The sequence below is a fragment of the Manis javanica genome, chromosome 16 (genome assembly GCF_040802235.1).
Source record: "Manis javanica isolate MJ-LG chromosome 16, MJ_LKY, whole genome shotgun sequence".
Lineage (NCBI taxonomy): Eukaryota > Metazoa > Chordata > Mammalia > Pholidota > Manidae > Manis > Manis javanica.
In genome coordinates this window covers 43,739,897-43,753,539 of record NC_133171.1, presented here as the reverse complement: position 1 = coordinate 43,753,539, position 13,643 = coordinate 43,739,897, and the positions used below count along the sequence as shown (strand labels likewise).

The 13,643-nt window shown below is 39.0% G+C and overlaps 2 protein-coding genes across 13 annotated transcripts in view; one reads left to right on the top strand and one right to left on the bottom strand.

The window, feature by feature from the left end:
* SUPT3H (SPT3 homolog, SAGA and STAGA complex component) overlaps positions 1 to 1,273 on the bottom strand; it is a 478,840-nt gene extending 477,567 nt beyond the window's left edge. For 2 of the 3 annotated variants that reach the window (XM_037015978.2, XM_037016049.2), the window contains exon 1: positions 1,062 to 1,270. The gene's annotated coding sequence lies outside the window, so the exon portion shown is untranslated. Of the gene's footprint in view, positions 1 to 1,061 lie in introns of all 3 variants that reach the window. The other variant, XM_037016080.2, reaches the window with a different exon arrangement.
* The window catches only part of RUNX2 (RUNX family transcription factor 2), a 315,257-nt gene that overhangs the window by 49,059 nt on the left and 252,555 nt on the right, over positions 1 to 13,643 (top strand). The window lies entirely within an intron of this gene.

The window sequence follows — 13,643 nt, the reverse complement described above, 5'->3', positions numbered from 1 at the left end:
GCATTCTATTTTTGCAAAGTACCATCAGGAAACTGCTCCTCATTCTGTTAAATCCAGCCTCTCTGCAACATACACCAAAAATTCCAAGAGTTCCATCCTCAATCTGGTCTTCAAGTAAATCTTTGCAGAGCTGACCTAACTCCACTTCCAAAGTTCTACCCCTCACGTATACTGAGACGCTGAGTCCTCTCCTCCCAGATTAATATATGCTACCTTTTGAACATAATAGTTTAGTTTCCATCAGATTCATGGGATTATGCTAATCTATCCATGTTTACATTAATAATGTTTGTCCAGGATTATCTGAGTGTCAGATATTACTTTCCACTGTTCCTATAGAACCACTCTCATTTGTCAGAACTTCAAGTGTCTTTTTTGATTTTTAGTTTAGAAAACAAGGTCGCAGTCATTGTGAATTTCTTAAAACATGGAGCGCCAAATTAGTTACATGTAATTGATCAGTGCCTGCCGATATTCTAAGCATTTAACGTGTATTTTCTCATAATCCTCACAACTCTGAGCTAGGCTGACTATCCCCATTTTACAGACCGGGACAGCCAGCCAAAGACATGCTAAATAATTTTCCCAGGGATCGTACATGTGGGCTTAACCGACAGCATAGCTGGTCTTTTTTCTGGATGCTACACTTCTACAAATGCTAGCTAACTTTTCTTCCACCCTGCCCGTGAAGCAAGTTTCCTTCTTTAAGTATTCCTTCTCCCAAGACACTGCCTAGACGACAGTCTTCACACACCCCAGCCACGCCGTCTCCGGCCGGCCCGCCCGGCTCCCCTCGTCCCACGCCCACCCCCGACGGGGAGGAGTCAAGAGCCAACTCCACACACCGCGGGAGAAGCAGGGCGCCGCGCCGGGCCAGCGCCTCACAGGCCGGCTGCCCTTCGGCCCTCCAGCGCAAACGCCAAGTACTCTCCCATGGCCGCCCTGGGCAGGGTCCGGGCCATGCGGCGGCCTGGAGACGCGCGATTCCGCGCGCGGCGTTCCGCCGGGTCCCGTTTCTCTCCCCCTTCCGCCCCCGCGCCGCCCCCCACTCCCCCTACAACCTCTGCTCTAAGAACACTTGTAGGCACGTCTGCGCGTCCCGCGTGGAGAATGTGGGGATAGAGATGGTGCGGTTTCTGCTGCTGCGGCCCGGGACACGCTTGGAAAGGGGCGGGGTGGAGGGCTGAGAGTGTAGAAAGGGAAAAGGTGGCTAGGCGGGGGCGCAAGATGGCGTGAGTCCGACTCTCTGTGGGGCGGGGGTGCGGAGACGGAGGCGAACGCGCGACACACGCCCCCACCGCGGGCGTGGGCACTGGCGCATGCGCGCTCGGCCAGGGCGAGCGGGGCCCTTTCCGGAGCAAGCCACTTCCGCCGCGCTCGCCGGGGGCGGGGCACCGAGTGCTCCTGGGCCCGCACGCCGGGGGCTGGCCACCCCACCCCCCACCCCCACACGGCGGGCCAACCCCCCACCCCCCACCCCACCCTGAGCCTCGCAGCGGGCATTGGAACGGGGCTTCCTGGAAGAGGAGTTGGGAAGAGCTGAGGTCTGGAGGGTGCTCAAAGGCTAAGCTTGGATGCTTTAAGAATGGAGGGGGAGGGCTAGGATTTTCGAGAATTTGGTGACCGATACTGGAAGTCTGTTTTCAGTTTAAGGGCAGAGACTGACCCATGTCATCTTTTCAGAGATTGGGGTGAACCGGGATCTTAGCCGGTCTGTTCTTGTAGAATGGTGAAGGGAAAACGGAGACATCAGAAAGCCCTCCTCCCCCAAAAGAGCGCAGTGCCTTCGTGAGCACACGGGAAATACCAGCTCTTCTCCGGCATCCTCAACCGCCGCTCCCCACCCTGCCCCTGCATAGTCACTGGAGACGCGGTGGGAGACGGTGGTCCGAAATGAATTCTTCCCCCCGACCCATTTTACCAAGCTCGGGCAAATTTTAACTACCACCTTTTTGTTACTGAAACCTTTTTCTATTTCAGGGTTTTCTGTGCAAGATCTGTATTTTTTCTTAGAATTTTGGCCTATTCCTCCTTATTTTAATAAAATCTTGGACCCCCAGTATTGAACTGTACATCCAGTCCTCGCACATGTGATTGAAACATGTAGTTCTTTAAATACAGTTTTAAGACTGATTTCAATTGCTTTCATTTTTTATATTACATGAAGTCTTGTTTATATCTTTACCATTCTCAGCTGCTTAGGAGGAAAATTGATTACCCATGCTTAGATCCACTCCTACGATGTCAAATATGAAGTATTTCATAATTATGTAACTGCTAACCTTCGTCAGATCTTTTTAAGCATTAATGCTTGTTATTTTTTTGCCTAATAATATTTGTGTTCTGAAATAATCCCTTCCTTCCCCCTATTTGCTTATATTGTTTAAAATAGCAATTTATTTGTTTTTTTTCCTCTGTGGATTATATTTGAGTCTTCTGTTAATTTTGTGTTCTCTTTAATCTCAACAGTTAAATATTTGCCAAATACTTAAAGTTCAAAAAGAATAAATATATTTAAGATATAAAAGCTCACCATGATGACTAAATCAGGGCTCAATTCAGTGCTGAGCAAAGTGAGTATAAGAGAAAGTCATTGAGAAAGAATTGTCAATTTCTTACAAGGGAAGACTGGTATACCCAATAGTTGAAAAGCCCTTTCAAACGTATTACCAAGAAAATAGAAAATTAATATTACATCTTTGGAAGTATAACTCAAAGCAGATTGTTTCAATTAAAATGATGTTTAATTAATGTTGCTATAGTAGTACTTGCCCAGGAATTGTACCTGCATCACATGGAGGCCAGATTTGGCCTAGTTTTGCAGAATAGAACCCAGATCTTCTTAGTCTCAGGCTACCCGTGTCTAACCAACATATAATCACAAATAACAGAAGTTAAGAAAATGAGCAATGAAAAAACAAACAAAAAAAAGAAAAAGAAAATGAGCAATGGAGAAAGGAAACTGAGTTAAACCAGGTACTGGTAGAGAGAGGGCTCAAGAATTCACTCTTCAGAATTTGTGAATTGTGCTGTTGGCAGAGAGCTTTGAAGTCTTATTAGTAATCGTAGTGTTCCTACATCCTGGTATCTGTTAAAGTCCATTTTTAAAGATTTTATTTAGCCATAATTTCATTGTAGTTTAAGAGCACTGTTATATACACAAAGGGAAAATAGTTTCTATTTGATGAATGTCAAGCATCCTAAATGACCAATGCTACTAAGATATCTTAATTGTAACAAGCTAAAAGAATGAAACTGTTGCTACAACTAAGACATTGATGACTACCACCTCTCAGAAAAATACGTGATTTCCAAAGCATGTGGATAAAACACGCCGGGAGACCAAGTCATTTTATCACACCACAAAAATGTCTCCATCCCTTGAACAAGGCTGTTAAAAGAAAATGAAGCATTGTTACCATAAACTTTCGCATTCCTCTGGCATAGTAACAGTTATATGTACTCACTAGTGCAAAGAGAAAGTGCACATATCTGAGTAAAAAAGCCTATTGACATCTTTAAAAAATGACTAGATTGGGTAATAAAAAAAGCTCCAATTTTCCAAAGGATAGCAGAAGCCATGCCTAATAGAGGACCATCTCTGTGAAAGTGGTTTCCTCTCCTCATGGGGTGACCTGCAAATTCTTACTCTTTTATGATCCATGACTCTTATTTAGTAGGATGCATATGGAGGCTTTTTCTTTTCTTATTTAGCAATTATTTTATCCTTTGCTATATTTTCTTGAGATTTCTAATGCTTATATAGTCACCATGGAAATAAACTGGGTAGAACTGCATATTGTTTAGAATTCTATATTGCAATTGTCGCTCTGTTCAATTAATTCCCTGGTACTATTTTTCAGTTGCAATCCTAAAGGACCTTGCTTTATTGCTTTATTCTTAGAACAAGTTGTTCTAACTGAAAACATTACTCAACTCCGTGGTACCTGGCAAGTCATTAAACATCATTGGGCACAGTTTTCATATCTGTAGAATGAGATGATGCAACCAAATTAACTAAAACTTTGCAGCCCTAAAATTCTATGCACCTTTAAAATAGGAATGACCAAAGGATGGATCTTAAACTTGAACAGAATAATCTCAGCATTCATACTTGTGCTACCAAAAATTACACGAATATTTAAGGCTCTTGCTTTAGGCACAGTTGGATGTTCAGCTGACATGATGCATTGCAAAAGAAAGACCAAAGTGAAAAAATACATACTAATCAAATCTATTGACACATGGGAGGGGAGTACATCATGTAATTATTCAAGGTGTAATCAAACTGGCTTCCCATTCCTTCTGAGTACATTCATATATGTCAAAGTAGGAAAAGCAGCACAGCGATGAAAGAAAAATTTTAAAAATTGCAGAACTGATCAGCTCATAGAACTGTAATCATGATCTATCCTCTTAGGAACCTCTCATTATAGGTTTCACACTCCAGGATCTTTTAAAGTTAGTGATTGACTGCTGAGAAAATGATCAGGTTTTGAGACTTAGAATGTGAAAAGAATAATAGAATATCAGGATTTCAAAGGGCCCTGAACTCTCTAGACACATGGAAACTTAGTTGCTCTCATTCCCAAGAAGTCCCATATGTAATACCTCCTGTACTGGAAACAAACAACTTTTACGTTTACCCTGGAGATAAGGTCTATTGGCTCCGTGTGAGTGATAGATGCTAATCATTTCATTCATTCAACAAATATTTATTGTAGGCCTATCATGTGCCTGACATTATTCTAGAAGCTGCAGATATAGCAGTGAACAAAACATGAAAATCCATGCCATCACCAAACTCACATTCTAGAAGGAGGAGTTGGACAATACACAAAATGAATACCCAAATTACGTAATATGTTAGAAGGCCATGAGTATTACTGGGGGAGAAGGGGAGTTTTATATAACAGGGAAGGGATATGGAATGAGATGAAGCACAGGAGGAAGGGGAGAATTGTAATTTTTTAAATTAAGCAAGCAGGGTAGGTCTTACTGAGAAAGTGACATTGGAATGACTTGAAGAAGGTGAAGGAGACAGATTCAGATATCTAAAAAAGTAGCATTCCAGACAATGAGAACAACCTGTGCCAAGGCCCTGACATAGGAACAGGCCCAGAAAGTGGTAGGAATGGCCAGGAAGGCCAGTTTAGTGGAAGAACAGTGACCCAGAGAGAAAATAGGGTGATATGAGGTCTCAGAGGTATGAGGACAGATGGCAGAAAGCCTGTGTGCTTGGACTGCAAGACTATTAGCAGAAGATTCACATGATATGATTCTGGCTTTAAAACTTTACCCTGGCTGCTGGGTTGAAAATAAGTCTGTAGAGTAACAGGTCTGGTTGCAGTAACCCCATCAAGAAGTGATGATGACCTGCGTTAGGGTTGTTATAGTAGACACTGTAAAACATGGTGGATTCTAATATATTTGGAAAATCAATTTAATTTACTGACAGATTGGATTTGGGATTCTAGAAAAAGAGAGGAATCAAGGATGATTCTAAAGTGTTCTGAGAAACTGGAAAAATAAATTTGCCACTAACTGAGCTGGAAGACCAGGGATGGAGTGTGTGGGGTAGGTGTGAGAGACAAGAGCTCAGTTTTAGGCATAAATAAGTAATTAAGTACAGTGTTTGCATTATCTTTAATGTGTTGACATCGTAAGTGAGCTTTTGTGGAAATGGAGGGAAGTTTATACCTTTTTATAATAATTTTTCATTAATTTCTAATCCTGATCCTACAATAGATTACCATCCAGACCTCTCTAACATATGTCAAGGAATAAGTATTTTACTTTTGTTCTAAGAAGATGTGAAGGAAGCTAAAGATCCCTTTGTTCAAAAAAAAAATAAGATCCAGCAATTCCACTTCTGGGAATCCACCTGGAAAAAATGAAATCATTAACTTGAACAGATATATGCATCTGTACGTTTATTGCAGCATTATTTAGAATAGTCATGATATGGAAGTAACCAAGTGTCCACCAATAGATGAATGGATAAAAAAAGTGTGCATATATACAATGGAATATTATTCAGCCAAAAAAAAAAAAGAAAGCAATCCTGCCATTTGCAACAACAGAGATGGACCTAGACGGTGTTACACTAAGTGAAATAAGTCAGTCAGAGGAATATCATACGGTTTCACTTATATGTGGAATCTGAAAGATAAAACAAAGGAATAAACAAAACAGAAATAGACAAATAAACAAGAGAATGGACTGTTCGTTGCCATGGGGCAGGGGTGGGGGTTGCAATAGTTGAAGGGGATAAAAATTATGAAATATATTTGTATTTGATAACTTACAAAATTAAAACTTATCAAATTGTGAAGTAATTTAGTCACAGGGATGGATGTATAGCTTGGGAATATAGCTCATCATATTGTAAAATCTTTGCATGGTGACAGATGGTAACTACAGTTATCATGTCAGCATTTAATAATATATATAACTGATGAAGCACTAAGTTGTTCATCTGAAATCAATATAATATTTCATATATATATATTTCACTAAAAAAGTTAAGAAAAAAAGACATTAGTGAATGTGCAAACTGGTGAAGCCCAGCAACAATTAAGTTATTTTATTAAAATCATGTTTTAATATTTTATTAAATATTTTTTAAATTTAAATTTAAATTTTTAAATTTAAAAAAATTAAATATTTTATTAAAACCATTATAAAAATAAAAAAATTATTCAGCCTAAAGTGAAAAAAATAACTTTTTTTTGTTCTAGTAGTAGCTGGCAGTAAACTGGAGAATTCATTTGACACAAATATATAGAAACACCAGTTCCCCAAAGTATTTTCATGGAAATATCTAGATGTAAAACTGGGTCTATTTCAGTGAATTATTTGAATAACTGCTTCCATTTTTTATTACACATATATATTTATTTATCTATGATGTATGGACTCAGGGTCAAACTAATCAGTGCCATGAGTGAAATAAACAGCAGTATGGCTAATACGACCTGTTCACATCCTGAAGCTAGATGTAATACACATATTTTGACTATGGAATATACAGGTCATTTGTTAAATAGTGATCAGGGAAGTATACCAACAGATTTAACCAAGTTACTTTATTTTTAATTTTAGCTTTTTATAGATGCAGCATAAGCCATGCTTTCTTTTTCTAGAATTTATTTAAATCAACCTCATTAACTCAGTCAAGTATAGTGCAAAAGATACGGGCTTTGGTACCACTTATTAGCCATAGCATTCTGGACAAATTATTCAGCCTCACAGAAAATAAGTGTCCTCCTCTGTAAAATAGGAATAAGAAGACTTGTGTCACAGGGTTTTTATCAAGATTTAAGTGAAAAGTTTCTGACACATTGAAAATGTTCAGTAATTTATATTGTTGTTTTCCAGTTTTTAATAAGCTATTGAGTAATTTTTATCATCTTTATGTTTTTAGACATGGGAGTAAATTAAACACAGATCCTGTCTCAAGTATTAGGGTTTTTTTCTGAATTCAATAAATATATATCAATATGCCAATTATTATTTTAACATTTATTGAGGACCCATTCATTACACCAGTCATTTCAGGCCTTGGAGATATAATGATAAATAACACAGAGTTTCTGACCTTAAAAAGATTTCTGATAAGTTCAGGAGGGCCAAAATATATAAGCAAGAGCAACATAAACACAGCAAAAATGCCATGATAACACATGACCTCTATGTTGACTGAAATCTCCCTGACTCTTAAGCCCTAAGTTAAGATTGGCTTGAACCTCCTTCTAACCTCATTTGCAGGCCCAATGGCCAACCCCAAATTTCTTCATATGTCTGGGGAGCTAATGCTCCCACAGTTCCCTCTCACTCTGAACTTCAGCTTCTGCTAAATTAATGAGGTTCATGGATGAGCTGTCAATTGTCCTTATTACACAAATATCCACTCAGATGTGGGATTTAGCTCCATTCCTAGATTTGACCCAAAAGCATTTTACACAGCAGATTTTACTGTTTTTGAAATAATGAAAAGGAGTTTACATCACAGGAACAAATGTTAAAGGTAAATATCTATTCTTAAAAGCCCTCCTGCCGCATACCATCTTTCTCTATAGTGCCCACAGTTCTTTCTACTCTATCCTTTCTGCTCTTCCCTACCCACAAATTCCTATTTATTTCTAATGTGAACAATTTGGTTATTTTTTTTTCTTTTCTTAAAATCCAGCAGCTCCACTTTTTGAAGGCTTACTGGCCACCCTAGCAGCTTATTCATAAATTTTCTTAAACAATTTGGAGATCATTTCCTTCAAACCTAGTAGTAGTAACATAAATTATTTCACTTCTCTGTGTGCAGATTGTAGCACAGACACAAAGTAGGGAGTAGTCATTTGAGGGCACTAAGTGTTGACTGGGTGGAAAAAAATGTCAAGGATGGCAACCTCTCTGAGCTTCTGTTGCCTCATCCATAAATCAAGGATGACATCAACTTCAAAGTCTTGTAAGCATTACACAGGAATGTATGTTAAGTACATTCACAAAGTAAGCACATAATGAGCACTTAATAAATGTTTTTTATGATCATTATTATTAATATTGAGAAGACAACTCAAAAACTCAGTCTTGAAAGTGAGTAATAGTTGAACAAAATGAAGAAGGATAATTTAGGCAGAGAAAGCAGCGTGGCAAAGCCACAGTGTGTTAGAAGGAATTGCAAACTGTCCAGCATCATGAGGTCATAGGGTGTAAGAAGAGAAACCAGAAACTCGGTGGGGGCCAAACCAAAGAACATCTTGTGCATTGTAAGGAATTTGGGCTTTATCTAATAAAAAATGAGAAGTCTGGGAAATTTTTTTTTTTATGTCAAGGAAATGATTAAATTTACCTGTAAGTTGGAAGTAATGTGGAATAAGGGTCAGAAGGGTGAAATATTGGAAGGAACTAGCAATTCAGGTAAGAGATGATGTGGGTAAGAGTAGGAAATGTTAGAAGCTGACAGGTAGGAGAAATACCAAGGAAGTAGAATTTATAGTACTTAGATACTGATAAGATATGAGGAGGAAAGTAAGGCCAAGAGAGGAAACTCAAGAATGATACCAAGTTTTCTCAGTTTGTTGAGTGGCAGGTTAGACATTTTGAGTTTAAGAACCATACAAAATTTCAGGTGAGTATAGCCATTAGCAAACTGAGTTATTCAGATAGAATGGTGGGTATAGAACCTAGAATAGAGTCTAGAGCTCAAGAGAATAAATCGACACTGAGATTTGAGAACCAACAGCATACAGCATGCAACATTCCATACACATCACTTAGATATGGAATTTAGCCCTTTTCCTAAAAACATGTGGTCTAAAAACATTCTCACAAGGATCATCTGTATGGGCACAGCTGGAGCCAAGGGAGACAATGAAATACCCTAGAGAGCATGTATAGAGCAAAGAAAATCAAGTCAAGGTTGGATTCTAAACACCTACATTCAATGGGTGAAAGAAAAGAGCCTGCGAAGAACACTGAGAAGGTAGTGGTGTCACAGAAACCAGGAGAGCAGAGGGTGTCACAGAAACCAAGAGAGAAATTAATGGTGCTAAAATAAAAATAGAATTAATTGAACTTGGCCAGTTCAAAGTGACCTTTGGCAAAGAAGCTTCACTAGAGTGTCAGAATTAGAAATTTGGTTGTAGTGACTTGAAAAGAGAAGGGTAAATAAGGAAGTTGAGAAATCAAGTGTGTTGTTCTTTCCAAGAACATAGTCTGCAAAGGAGAGTAACTAGAGAAATATTTGGGGTCACAGGATAGATTTTTCAGGATCAAGGGCTTGAGCTTGTTTACAAGCTTCAGAGAAGGACCTGGTAAGGAGGGAAAAGTTGAACACTTGAAATTGAAGAGGGCCATTGACAAAATCTCTAGAATGCAAAAATGGAATTAGATCCTGGAAGAGACAGGAAGATTTAGTCCAGGAAATGGGATGAGCCTTAGAATGGAAAAGGGATAAATTGGAAGAAAGGAATAATAACATCTTAAAGGAGTTCATACCCAATTGTCCCAAGTTTCCCTGTGATGTAGTGTCTTGCCAATGGGTTGCAGCCCCAGGCAAGTTCGCTATGAATTCAATGTGACCAAAGAAAATGACAGCAAAACGTTCTTGGGGTGAAAGGGTTATACCCAACTTTATTTCCAGGTGGCAGGTCAGTCACTAGAATCCCAGTCACTCAGAGCTAGTCTGCATGCAGCAAGCCAGTCTCTGCCTCTGGGCCCCTCTGTCCTCAGTGCTGCCACCACTCCAGCCTCTGCTCTGCTCTCCTGCAGCCTTGCAGCCCTGCCACCGTGTCATGCCCAGAGCACTGGGTGGAGCTCTTTATATAGAGTCAACAGCCATGTATTGCCCACAGGTGTGCAGTGAGCTAGTCAACCAGGGCCAGGTGAGAATCCTGGCCATAGGAACTCTCATTTTATCCACATGTAGGAAAGTAGGAATGATGAAAAAGTGGGGATGATACAGTAAAACTGGTATGAGGTAATAAAGTTCTGTTGAATCACTGTGGGGAATGGGAGAGAGATAACCAAGCACTGGTTAAAGTGAAGATAGCCCAGGGTGTAGAGCGGTGGTCCTCGAAGTATGACAGCACCTACATCTTGTTAGAAATGCAAATTGGGGCCCCACCCACACTTACAGAATCAGAAACTCTGGAGGTGGATCTCAACCACCTGCTTGAACAATTCCTCCAGGTGATTTTGAGATTGGTAAATGTTTGAGAACAACTTCTGCAGAACTTCTGACTTCCCCCAACTAGCAAGCAAATGATAAACATGAACTAATGCTTGTGTCAAACTATCCTTGACCACATTCTTGTCATTTTTAATGTACATTTGCTATATTGTAGTGAAATATATTTATTCAGAACAATATCCTTAGGATTTATAAAAACTACTGGTTTCTTTCTGGAAATGGGTATCATACAAAATTTAAAAATCTGAACAAAGAGAACCCTTTCTTCCAAGTTTTACAAAGCAAACACTGTAAAACATTTTGCCTCTCTACTCAGTTTCTACAGTTATAACAGAGAAACAATAAAATTTTTGTTCACTGCATCGAAAGTATTTCAGTAACTAACCATATAGTAGCAGTTCTCCAATTATGCTCCTGCACTACTATCATCCCATTCTAACTAAATAATGGTGTTCATTTCTCAGTTCAAGTGGAAAAAATTTATGAATTGAATTTTCCAAATTTGAAGTTTTTCCTCAATAAATTTTTCTTAAACTCTTGGCCCTTGCAACTGTTCATCTTGCAACAGATGCTAATAGATTACAAAATAAGTGAGCAAATAGTAAATTAATATTAATGACACTTGAAGTTAGCCAGTCGTACATAGTTCAATAGTTTCTCTACAATTGGAGACATATCCATGACTGTGATTTTTATATTACATACCAATAATAAAGTCATTTTCTACTACATTGTTCCAATAATGTTGCCTTTGCTCAGTATTGGAAACCCAGCTTGGAACTACTTTCAGGATCTGAGAGAATATTCTTTTGAATACCTTAAACAATGTAAAAGTCAACAGCCATAAGCTAGAAGTATCTTAAGGACTTATTTTACAGCTGAATAGGTAGGCAAGTAATCAGGATGATTTATCCAGGTATGTCTTGCTTTAAGATATATGATTTAATATGTGGAAATCCAAATTTGTCATCTATAGGGTGCACATAGCAGATGACAGTGAGATACTCCTGATTATTTACAGGTGGTACTAACCTCTGAAAGTTAATTCATATAATAAACAAAAGAAGGATCACAGAAGGAATACAGATCCAAGCTAAGTAGCCTTAATTATAACCTGATTAAAACAGTATGTAAATAATAAGAGAGATTAGTAAATCACAAAGCATAGAAAAAGCAGAATTAGAACAAAGTGACACAGCCCATTCGAATATCATAGAAACGAATGCAAAAAAATAAATGAGTCAGGCTATCAGAGTCCTAATATTTTTCAAGAATTCAAGTTAGATGGTTAACTCCCCTTATCCTGATTTTGTTGTGGCCAACAACCTTTAGATATTTGGGCTTCCATGAAGCTTTCCAAATAATGTGATGATCAGGATGACAGGAAGGTTCACTCCACCCAACAGTTATTTCCTCATTGCTGACCAGTAACTCAGCATTTTGGTTTTTGCGCTGGGTCTCTTGGGAGCTGAGCGTGCATCAGCTCTGAAGAGTAACAGTGTTGACTGGTGTGTTTTGGGGAGCAAAACCCCAAGCTCCAACTCTACGTGACAGACTGAGACAGCCCTCCTCAGCACCCCTCCATCTTAGAATCCTACCTTTCTTCTGAATAACTGCAGGAAACAGATTAATAAGCATGTGCTTATTCACTTCATAAAAGGATTCTTTGCTACGACAAGATTTTAAAACACAGGGAGCTTAATGTGGATGAGACACTGAGAAATGACCTCTGAGTTCAGTCAGAAATTCTTTAATGTTCATATAACTCTTCTTGATGGCGTGGGGGGAACAGTCGCACAGTGAGAAGTTTTCACCAATAGAGGAAGGAAAGGTGAAAGGTGGACTGGTGGTTGGGTGATCTGAAAGAGGTCTCTGGTTGTTTTGTTGCCGGGTACAGCCAACCATGAAAAGGACACTAGCAAGGGAAAGAGAGAAGGAACCAGTGGAAAGAGAGAGATGAACGTCACCCGGTAGCAGGAGGATGAGTGGGATCCAGGCTCCCTAAGAAGATTGGTTGTCAGGCAGGGAGCACATCTCTCCCTGAAAACTCTTTGAAAATTACTCTGAAATACAGCATTTAGGTACTCCTTTTAAATGCATGACTTTATTACTATAAAAATGGCTTTAGACTCTCTTCCCTTTGATCAAATATGTCTCAACTTTTTATTTACCAAATAGAAGTTAAGGTCCTTGTACAGCTGAAAGAGGAAGAATGTGACCCCTGCCTTAAAGAAGCCAACAGCCCAACAGGAGGAACGGCCTCTACACAAACCACTCCAGGGCTTACATCCCACCACATACTATAGGGTCACAGAGAGGATGGGTTTTACTTTTTAAATATTTAAACAGTACTTCAAAACTAACCCATCTGATTGGTGGCTTATCTCTTCACCAGGTTCTAGTCTTAACCTGCAGGTTCAGGTATAGTTAGACCTTTACACTATCAAGGTACTCAATCAGTTTAAACAACATCTATTTGTTTGCTTATACAGTATAAACAGTACTAGATGCTCTAGGGAATTCATAATTATATAATACATAATTCCTGCCTTCAAGAAATTTGCAGACCATTTGGGGAGATAAAGTTAACAGACCGTTTTATTTTTTACTGTTTATATTAAAAATATTTTCCTTATTAAAGGGGAAATAATTAGATTGTACAGCCTCTTATAACAATTCTACCGTATTTGCCAGACAGGAGAGATTTGAGGTAGGGGAAGTTAAAAGAGAAAGAAGGGAGACCACAAAGTTGTAATATTAATTTGAAAAGAAACAAAACTAGACAGCCCTTTATTTGGATCCATGCTCCAATCTCTCTGATTTTCTGCAGTACCGGATGAGTGCAATATGCCTAAAGTTTGAGTAAAATATGCCTAGGTATAGATTTTTTTGGTGCTTATTCTGCTTGGTGCTCTCTGTACTTCCTGGTCTGTGCATTGATATCTGTCATTAA